The sequence below is a fragment of the Centruroides sculpturatus genome, unplaced genomic scaffold (genome assembly GCF_000671375.1).
Source record: "Centruroides sculpturatus isolate CEXI.00-Female unplaced genomic scaffold, Cexi_2.0 scaffold214, whole genome shotgun sequence".
NCBI lineage: Eukaryota > Metazoa > Arthropoda > Arachnida > Scorpiones > Buthidae > Centruroides > Centruroides sculpturatus.
Window position 1 is genome coordinate 281,688 of NW_019384569.1, and position 12,476 is coordinate 294,163.

The window sequence follows — 12,476 nt, forward strand, 5'->3', positions numbered from 1 at the left end:
CAAAATATTGAAAATAATTTGTGACAGCTTGAAAATGGCACGCTTTGTGTCATAGGTTTCGTGAGTTGCGCGTTGTGTCACTTCTGGTGCAGCGAGACAACGATTCAGCAACACTGATTGTAGTGTAAACTAGTGTAATATTGTCGCTTTTCAGTGTATTCAGTTGTCTTTGTTCCATTGTAACACAAGAGTGAACTGTGGTAGTACACCATTATTGTTTCTGCAAATTTGTATATATCTTTATTTTATATTTTTGGGTCGCGAAAAAAATCACAATCATAAATGAGGTCATGAATAAAAAAAAGTTTAAGAAGCCCTGCTCTAGAGCACCTTCACCACTTCGCAACCGTCACAGCAGCGTGTGAACAATTATTATTGTTTATTTCTACAGTTTATACTTTTTAAAATTAACTCCTCCTATGATCTTCCTTTGCATTTGATACAAAACTTGTTTAATAAATAAAATACTCTACTTGAGCTATGGTTTACAAAAACAATTGGCTCAATCTCTGTAACGAGCGTTTCCAAGTATGCCTGTTTCCATGTATTCTCATTATTCTTCCGAAAGATTGGAAGCAATAAAATTTACGTGTACGCAGTATTCGACAGAGGTTGCTCGGCTAGACATACAAAATTTTTGCTGCTTTGTGTATTGCTTAGTCGGAAATATGCAAACGAAGGATGCTATAAAATTTTATGTAGTCTCTCCGTTGTTCAAAACGCGAAAAATGGCAAAGACAAGTAGAACTGAAAGTACGTTATAAGATCCCCCAGAAACAACAAAATGGAACAGCTATCCGAATTCAAGAACAATTCCAGATTACTCGGGAATTGTTTAAATGAATCTACTCTCAGATACGACGAAGAAACCGGTTTTATCGCACCATGATAAAATAGAATGTTAGGTTATTCTATTAAGAGATTTCAGAAAGAAATCAAGAAATACTTAAAGCACACATTAAAATATCAATATATCTTTTTAAATTCAATTTATTGGCTAATAATCTTGATAGTAATTTCTGAAAATTTTCAGTCATTTAGATCGTTTTCAATTTTCAGATTTTGTTCATTTACCCATTCACTTACATACTTGGTCATTAACGCTCGTCTACACGATCAAATTTCTTACCTCTAAACACTGAAATCAAGAAAATTTAAAAACAATATTCTGCCTACACGATTATATAGAACTGTACAGTACTTTCGAGATTCAATAAATAAACATCATTTGACGTGCTTATCTACATCATACAATAGATATTTGCAGATGACAATATTGGTTTCTCTCCAGGTTTTGTAGTTTAAATATGGCGCCAAAAAGTAGCAAGTTATGAGAAATGCAACAACTTTAATCAATACACAGTTGATGTCGATAGGATCCTTTCTGGGATTTATAAATTTGAATATTAAATCGAATATTGATTTCTCAAAGTACTTTTTAATTCTTGTGGAATAACTCAGAATTGCTTGTCAATGCTGAGCTACTCCATACATTTATTCCTTTTATAATAATAACTAAAAGATGTGTTTTAGAGGTTAGACATAACTGATACTCAGTTTTAAGCTTTCTCAGGTTCTTCTCAGTCCAAACTGACAATTTGTGTGACAAAAGTGCTTATCTGGATTGGATGAAGCCTTTCAAGATCTTGAATCTAGTAGAAGAGTATTCTACTTTAAAATTCTTGAATTCAAGAACTTTGAAAGGTCAAATAGTCTACATTATCAAAGTGAATTGATGGAAATCCACAAAACCTTTTTATAACAGTGTTGTGTCTGTAACAATCTTCACTAACATTTTCGACCTCCACCGAGGTCTTCTTCAGGTGGTGACTACATGGTGTATGGGTGTGACTAAACAGATGGCGACTAAATGGATACCATTTAGTCACCACCTGAAGAAGACCTCGGTGGAGGTCAAAAACGTTAGTGAAGATTGTTACAGACACAACACTGTTATAAAAAGGTTTTGTGGATTGTTATTACTCAACACAGTATTAAGATTAAAAGTCGTTTTGTGTTAAAGTGGGTTGAATTCAAGAAATTTGATCGTGTACAACATGCCTTTAGATCTGTGGTTTTTCACCAATTTTTACTAAATTTCATTATGTTTATTTTGAAGTCTATTATGATAAATAACAATGTAAATATATATCTATTATGATAAGTCTATAACGGGTTTGTCCAAACTTTTTTTAAACTCTTTCCAGTCTGTAAACACTACAAGGCCATCCTTTTTCAAAGTCCATTATGAATTTTACCAGACCCACAAGGGACATTCAGAGGTAAGAAATGGGGACCAACAATTCTGAAGGTTTATAACCTGGGCTTGAACCTGGGTCTTCACTGACACCTTTATTGACTTGGTATTGGCAGTTTTTAGTTAGTTAGTTAGAAAAAACAGGAGTTATTTATCAGCACTAATTACGAAGATTATGGTGAATGATTATTATGCAATTTTTTGAAAATTAAATAAACATATTAAAAACAAATTATTTTTATTATTATTTATTATAAATCAATAAAATATATTTCATCTTTNAAAGTAAAATTCCTACTAATATTTAATTTGATAAAAAAAAAAATTATAACTTATGAGGTTATGACGTCAGGTATGACAACATAATTGACGTCGTATTAAGTACCATGAACAAAAATAATTTACGATAAATATTTTATTTTTTGATATTTAATTTGATAAAAAAAAAATTAAATTGCTATTCAACACATACCCAATAATTCCTCTTGTACTATTACAACACCGCCCTTCTATAAGACTATCTTTACAATACTGTTCAAATTCTTTGAAATGTTTTTCAGTCGATGTTCCATCACAAATTTTGATAGAACACTAACATTATAAATAATAAAATAATTATTATGCATATAATCATTATAATTTACAGGGTGTTCCATCAAGACTGCATAAACTCTGCAGAGTGAGAATCATTCTTCGAAATACATAAAAATATGACCAAAGAACCATACCTCTACCATTCATAGTTTTTGAGAAAAATGCAAAAGCAGAAGTATGATGTCACATCTGATTCATGAAAAATAAGCTTTATTGGAAACACAAACATCGATACTTGCATATGACATTATGCTTAGATAGGAAGATGCTCAAAATGACCACTGCACATATAGAGGCATGCATGTGCACACTATAGAATGGCTGACTGCACACAATCCAGCATTGTATTGTCCACAAAAGCGAATGCAGCATGAAGACAAGCAACTAAGTTACTTTCTGTAGTCTTCAACAGTCACAATAACCACTCATGGTAATTGTGACTGTTGGCTAGAGTCCAATCCTCATGCAATCTGCTCACAGAAACATCATGTCCACTGGTCTGTAAATGTGTAGATCGGCATACTGAGAAATTGCATTACTGGACCATATCTGTTGCCTCAATGTCTCATGGGACATTCACACTTGGTATTTCTCCATGATGCACTAACTAATTTCCTCAATGACATATCCTTACCAGCAAAACATGACCTATGTTCCAGCAAGATGGAGCACTAGTACATTTCTGCTCTCCTGTACTATAGATTTGTGATTCTCAATTCATGGTCTGTTGCGGAACACATCAAGTGTTCTGCAAAAAAATCAAATATACAATTAAAAATTGTTGCAAAAGAAAAATCAATACAAAGTAAAATAATTTTTTTATGGGAATGTAATCAGCAAATGCCAATGCTGTCATCTACTAGACTTTTTGAAATCAAGTGTGTTTGATTTCAAAAAGGTTTGCCACCCCTGCTTTAAAACTGATGTATTGTAAGTGTTCTGCGAATAAAAATGTCAAAGTTTAGTGTTTCCCTTCAAAAAGATTGAGAACCACTGCTATAGATGATTGGTTGAATATGGAATACCCAGGTAGCTGGATTGAACATTAAGATCCAGTTGTGTGGCTGCCATGATTGCCAGATCTGCCACCTTTGAATTCCTATGAAGCCATCTGAAGGAATTGATATATTGAACCCCAGTTACTACAGAAAGCATCTTGGTTGCCATCTTCATGCTGTATTCACTTTTGTAGACAATACAATGCTGGATTCTGTGCAGTCAGTCATTCTATGGTGCATTTGCATGCCTTGATATTCATGGTGGTCATTTTGAGCATCTTCCATAATGTTGTATTCAAGTACTGATGTATTTGTGTTTCTAAAAAGCTTATTTTTCATGCACCGAATGTGACATCATACTTTTCCTTTTGCATTTTTCTCAAAAACTATGGATTGTAGAGGTATGGCTATTGGGTCATAGTTTTATGTATTCTAAGTGGAGATTCTTACTCTGCAAAGTTTATGCAGTCTTGATGGGACACCCTGTATATAACTAATCATAAGCTTAAAGTAAAGGTTATTTTGCTTAAAAATGAAACGTTTATTTTATGATTCAAAACTTATACATCTATATGAAATTATTCTAATTTTTCTTAATTATTTTATAGACTTTTTTAAAAATATACATTTTACTAATTTTCTTCAAAAGATTTTTTAATATTCTTATGAAACAATCAAATTACCCAATAAATTTTTTTTACAAAATTTTATGTGTAAGATTTTGAAATCTTTTTTGACAAAACTACAGAGAGAATTATTTCTATTTTATGAAATTTATTGCTTTAAAATGAATGACATCATTCTTCAGATTTTGAATTTCTTCAACGATTCTAGTTATTTGCATATTTAACAAACCAATCAAATTTTTATACAAAAATATGCAAAAAATTTGATTGGTTCATTAAAATTTGCATAAGAGCACAAACATTTAGAGTTCTGTGCTCTTATGCAATGTTGATCAAAAGTTGGTTCAAGCACAATTTAACGACACTGACCAATTTTAGTGGTTTGATCATCGTATCTTTAAGAGCTGTTGAGCTAGATCCCAAACGGTCATATAAAACATCCTCTTAGATATACATTGGGCTTGAAGCTTGGCAACCAATTATCAGATTATCAGCTGATAACTAGATATATGTCATTCCAACCACTTTGAAAAGTTCTTCAAGATAAATATTTACTAAAGCTCTTTGTGATTCCAAAATTATAAGCATTTATTATGGTCAAAACTTCAGAAAATTTTGGAAATATTTTCCTTAGACCCTAGAACAGAGAAAAAACAATTTGTGCAATAGTAATGAAACTTTGTAAGAATGATGCTGGAGATTATTTCCTAGATGGTACTTTTTTGTTTTTTGATATTGATCTTAATTCCTTAGTTAAATGCTTTAATGTAAAAACAATAATAAAAAAAAGCATATTGTGAAGAGCACTTAATTCTTTGCTAGAATCTGATGCTAGTATGTGTGCTAGCAACAGATTCTAGCATGAAAAAGGTGTGAAGTAGAAACTCAAAAATTTTCCAGTAGCTTATTTTCTTCAAAGCTTCAGGTTTAGCTCATGGTCAGGAAGATTAGTTATATGAGGAGCTAACATTCAAAATGTGTTTTATCACAGTTATTGAAAATTTAATAATAAACAAAAACTGTTCACAAGTTTTCTTTAAAAGATAATAATAGAATTTTTTAACCTCATTACTCTTTTTGTATATAAAACTCTTATAATAATATTTCAGAAATATTGAGAGGGAAAAACTTTTTAAAAATATGTTTGGAAGGAATGTACACATCACCTTTTGCTTGACAGATAATTGACTAAACACTTTGTAAAGAAAAAAGTCTTTTATTTACAAATAGTTATCATTACAGCATCCAGTTTTTTTAACAATTTCAAAGAAAAAATAGAAAAAAATCTGTTTTGCAAATGTTTAGATGTGTAAAGCCTGTTTAACAATCATGTTTTGCAATGCAGGAAACAGATGGATGCATTTTTGCATTGCAATCGCAAGTTTTTTACTTTGGCTGTCATTTCACAATCATATAAACTTGCATGATCAGTTTCCACAACTGATTTGTACTGAATTTTCTACTTCAAGCTATACTTGAAATCCAAATATTCCAAACCAATCAGAGAATAATAGAATCTTGAAGCATTCTGCTGAATGCAAGAGTGGGAAACACTCCAGTAAATAAAAATATCAGAACCTTCAGAGAGAATACTAGTAACAGAAATGGTATTAGACTCATTGATTTTGTTGTTTATAATAATCTTAAAATAATGAATATGTTTTATAATCATAAAAATATACATAAATATACTTGGCAATGACAGCAGTCCAAATCAATCATTGATTATTTTATTGCAAATGAAAAAAATGTCAAAATTATTCCTAGATGTCAGATCATATCAGATCATACAGAGGATTTGAAGTAGGCTCTGATTACTTCCTCACCCAAGCAAAATTAAGAATCCCAAGGTGGCTAAAAAAAGAAACCAAATATTAGATATGAACCTGAATGAAAATTTAAAGTAAAATTATTATATGATGATAGTATCAAATGGTTATATACTAAAAGAATTGAACAATATATGGAGAGAATTCCAGAAGACAGAGATATAGAAAATGAATGGGAAAATATCAAACCAATAATAAAGGCAGCACCCGATTCTGGGCACAGTAAAAGTCAATTCCTGTGGAAGAAAGCAATTGAAAATATGGGGCAATGAAATCAAACAACTAATAGTACAGAAAAACACAACATATGAAAAATTTTTAACTAGTAAAAAAGCTGAAGATGCAATAGAATATAAATGCTGCAGAGCAATTGCAAAAAGAGAAATAAGGAAAAGATGGTGACAATCATGGACAAAATTTATTTCACAACTAGAATCAGATCTCAACAAAATAAGACCAAATGCCTTCAAAATATTAAAATTAATAAATCAAGAAATTAAAGAACCCATTAACATTAATTGTGGTGTGACAAACAATCAGTTTCTTAATTATTATCAAACACTTTGGACAGATCCTACATATGCTAACAAGATTTTTAAAAACAATCAAAATAGGACTGAATTATCAAAGGAAGAACTATTTGAAAGTTTAACCAAAACAAAAAATGGAAAAGCAACAGGAGATGATGGCATAAATGGAGAGTTATACAAACATGCTGGTGATAAATTCCACAAGATATTATTAACATTCTTCAATAATATATACAGTAGACCCCCTATAACGCGGGTTCATATAATGCTGATTCCTATATTGCGGCGAAAAAATTGCAACCGTATTCATATAAAGACGCTAAAAGAGACTCGTAAAATGCAGTAAAATGTCATTGCCGACTCGTGTTGCGACAGGATTGGTCGAATCTGGACCAATAGTGGACGAGCAACTGAACTACTTACACGCTATGGAGAGTTTAGGCGGGTAAGTTGAGTTTACTATTGTCTATACAGTATATAGGCCTAAATTAGGTACTGTAAGTCTAATACAGTCCTGTAATTTTATACATTTCTTGTGAAAAAAACATTTCTTATTCAACGGCCATAAAAATTATTTCTATTAATAATGTCTCCAAAGTTCAATGAATTTTTCACAGAAAAATAACTTATCAGAAAATGCGTCCGCCGTTTGGTGCGCTGCTCTGCGACGAAAACAAGCTTAAGCAATAGCATGGTTGAACAGTGCACACTTGGTAAGTAATCCTACAATTTTTTGTTTATAGCATAGTTTATACGGATTATTCCCAAAAAATTATACGTGTTTTGGAAATGTTGAGTCAAATTAGTCTAGAATCGATTAATTTTATGGAAGAAAACCNTTTTTACTCTTTCCTGTAAGTGCTTCTGCTGAACCAAGTATTGTTATCTACTAACTAAACAATGCTCTTTCATTTTGTAATTGGATTTTTTTGCCTGTCGTCAAGTTAGTTTTCTTTAGTTCTGTATTTCACCACTGGAGACACTAAATTCATGTTCAATGGACTGCCAATTATTTTCATGACACTATGACAGGTGGTTTAAAAGTTATAGTTTTATTAATGTTTATGTAAATTTAAAATTTACAAGCAAATTTTAAATGTTTTTATATGTTTTATGTATTGAGGCTGATAACAGCTTACAATAAAAGGTCAACTCTGCCCTAAAACTGTTTATTCCTGATATGTAAAAAGCACATAAGATGAAGAAGGCCTGTTTTCTTTTGTTTCTGTGAAAATTTTAAATACTTTTTATGTTTTGTTATTAACAAAAAACAGTCTTCAAATAGTAAAATGGGCCTGCTTAGGAGCAGTAGGGGCATACACTACCCTGAGTCCCATACAATCTCTCACCAATCCTGTCTATAAGTATATGTATGGTTGTATCCTGTGTAACAGAAAGTATTCATATGATTTTAATTTGACAATGCCACTTGATGATGATAATGATATATATTTGATACTATAATATCAACATCCTGGATAACATATACCATAATTTGAGTGAATAGAAACAAAACTTCAAGAAATTTTGTACATACCTGACAAAAAAACTAATCAACAAATCAAAAATTTCTTAATGCCATCTCTTTTGACATTATTTTTTAAAGTACTAACATTATGTTTCATTAGGCTAAATACCAGTCTTGTTTGACAAACTTTGTTGGTGCCATATTATGCAAGATTCACTTTATTAAAAATTTATGTTAGGATATTGTCCTTACATAGTATCATTTCATTAAGATTTCAATCTTTCAAATGCTTCTTTTTTTAATTATGGATCTTTTTTTAGAGTGTAATGATTTTGATTTTGTGTGGTGAATAGAAATGCAACAAAAAATGACTAAATAGTAGCTAAATACATTTGTTTGTATCCTTCCATATTGGTCTTGATTTATTTTAATAAGTATTCTTTCTGTTACACACTGTAGTGAAGATGTGTGGAAAGGAAAAGAACTCAAGCAGAATGTATTTGACTGAGGTCTGTCAAATTGAAGATATGACAGACTTCAACAAGATAAGACTATGTAGAATGAGATTTTTGGAAACAAATGAGAAATCTTACTTCATATATGGGAATGTTGTTAGGAAACATTGTTCTTATTACCAGCTTTACAGCATGCTTCAAAAACATGATAAGCTTTCTGATGACTTTAATAACTTGAGCATATTTTTGTAAAAGCTGTTTTCTTTCTGTATAAGTTCTACAATGAACATAATATAAAGCCTAAGTACCTAACAAACATTTTTTGCAAAGAAAAAGCATTTCCTTTTACCCCTCTAGTTGTAAAATATAAACCAAACATTACTTTTAATTTACTAACTTTTTTTCATCCCATGGGTATAAGGTGAAAAGAACATCACATAAAAAGAAAGGGAGAGGAAACCAAAAATAACAAGGAATTTAATTATATCAGATATCATCTAATGAAGTTGTTGAAGAGAATAAGCCTGATTTTTTTAAACACAACTAATGTAGTTACATCATCAATATTATTGGAATTATACAATAATTTAGTGAAGTATTTTTATTCATCCAAAATTACAGTACTTCAGAAAATGATACTAAAGTTAGTTAGCTCTAATAAAACAGTGAGCAAAATTAAACACACGTAAATTTTCTATGTGCACTTAAAAGTACAATGCTAATAATAAAACAAATTAAATAGCTTGAATTTAAAGTCATTTAGTAGTTCTTACGTGCATATTTTATGTCATACTGTCAATTCATTTTGCAGACCGTGCTGCAAAATTTCATACAACTGTATATTTTAATAAATTATTTAAATATTTTTCTAACAATTGGATTATGTTTAACTTATTAAGATTATCAATAATTTAGCATCTGTATTATTTGATATTACATTTGTTTGTTCAGATAAATCTCAGAGAAAACAAAGCAAGCACCTCAATTTAAGGGACTATTTGGGAAAGGCCTATCCATTATTGCCAAAATTCTGTTAAATCGAATCTGTTTTTAAAAACATATATTAACAATGAACTTACAACATACAGGATGTATTAAAATGTTTTATTATAAAAATATGAATAAAATATTCTCATAATGTACAGTGAATGATTTATACTCATTGACCTATCTTATCCTGTTCTGTCTGTGAATAAATAAATGGTTAAACATTTTTCCTTTAAAACAAAAATTTTTTTGTCTGTTAAATCAAGGGTCTACTGTACTTTAATACTGATGTATTTAGCTTTCCAATAGACAAATTTAAAGAAAGAAATTATAAACATCAGGTTCCTATATCATAGAAAAAGTTAAAGTGAAAAATGACCTGCTTAAAAACAAGTAAGATAAATATTAAACAGTTAGCTCTCAAACATATTTGTATGCATATACATATACAAAATTAAATAAATTGCAGCAATAATAAAAAAATTGTTGTTAAAGATATTACCACAAATGTATACAGAATTAATGAAGAATGTTTAAAAAATATTAATGTCATTAATGCAATAGCTAAATCATTAGTAAACAAGAAACACTGTATAAACTCTATAATATAAAGTATAAACTCTAGTATATAAAATAAATTGTCTTTTTTTTAGATGAACATATGACAAAGTACAAACAAAACACAAGTTTTTGTTTTGAAATCTGAATCCACATTCTTAAGCAACATGCCAAATGTTTAATTTATCCGGAAAACAGATACTTTCTGCTCCCAGTATTTGGCATGTTACTAAAGATTCTGAGTTCAGAATTCAGCCCAAAACAGATATTTTTCTGTTTCCATGCTGTAATTTGAACCTAGATTATTTGCATCTCAATCTTAGAGAATTTTTAGAAAACCTCATGAGATGTTTTGGTAATTTAGTTGGTTAGCACATTTAGTAAATCAACCTTTCCAAAACTTGCATATATTGATGATGCTATGCATAACAAATAAAAGTTTATAATAAAGAAAGATTACATTATTTTTTATTAACTTTCATGGCAACATCAATTAACATTATATATGATAGCACTCAGCACATTACAATTCAAAAAACATGGATTCAAATACTTGTTAATTAACATAATTTTTTTCTTGTTCGTAATCTTGGTTTCTTCAGTTTATATACTAGAATTTATACTTTCAGTGCTCTTTGTTTATTAATAAAACTTTTAATTTAAATGAATTAACATTTGTTTAATACTTTTCTGAAATAAACAAACTTTTAATGTATAAATAGAGGATTAACAAGATAAAAGCTAAAGTTTAAATTTTTCTTTAAATATTTTGTTCAGTTCTAGATACTTCTAGGTATTTATAATTTCTAATCACATAGATATATGCAAGAATAAACATAAATATAGTCTTCAGTTCATTCACTGAATATAATCTTTCTTGCAAAATTCACTAAAGTAAACAGAAATTTCAATTAAAATTCAAAATAAAATATAACATTACACAGAAATTAAGTATTTCAATCATTAATAAAACAATTTTTTCAGGATAATACTTAAATGAATTCTATAAACTCAAATTATTTGTATACACAATTACAATGTTATACATGAAAATGCACAGTGATTTTCAGAATCAACTATAGTGGTATCATCTAAACAATTTTATGTGCAGCAAAATGTTTAGTTTATATAGCAAAAGAAAATATATGAAAAGTCAAATACTGAATTAGTTTCTCCAAATAAAAGGCTTGTGAACACAGTTTTTCTGCACAGTTTGATTAACATCTGAACTGTGGAATAACCAGTTCAGAGATAATAAAAGTCAATAATTGAATATTAAATGAGGATCCGAGGGCCGCCTTTCTCTCTCTATAGTCGAAGCAAATATTAAATGAAAATTACATTTGATTTTAAGTTCTACATAAAGAATGAGGGGAGAAAATGAACAACATTCAAATCTCAAATATAGTTTTGATAAATTTAGGTTTTCATAAAAACATTAAACTTTATAAAAATCTAAACAAATTTTTTTATTATTGGGCTGCAAGTTGAAAAAATTGTAGACCTATAAATTCCCACTGTCATCTGTAGTTTGTCCATCTGCATGTTTGTTTGTCTTAATCTCAAGAATGGAGTTAGAGAGATGAAAGACAGGACCAGATATGAAAACCTTAGGGGTGGGAGACCCCTATTAACTATAAACAAACTTCAAACAGGAAGATATGTTATTTCAATTCAAAAATTTTCCCCTGAAAGGAGTTAGATAGATGACTGACATGATTGTTAAAGGAAAAGTATGATGTACAGGAGAAGCCACTAATTTGAGATAGAGAACATACATTTTAAATTAAATAAATTAAAATATGATTAAAAATTGCAGCCCAGCATTGTGAGATGTTACAATAAATAATTGCTTATTAAATTTGTATATTCTTTCTAATTTATTAAAAATATTCTTTAAATTGAAAATTTCCAAATGTTATGAAGCAGTGCAGGCTTAAAATAAACAAGACCTTTAAAAAATACAAACTACATTTATATAACATAGTTTTAAATTCTTTTTTCTTGTTAAAAAAAATTATATATATGTAATACACAATTTAGCAAGAAAAATTCATTGTGTGAATGGACTGAAAACTTTCTGTAAAGAGAATTTGGGAAAAATTTTGAATAATTTTCATATATAATGTTTAAAATACATGTAGAAAAATTATATATATATATATAATATATAT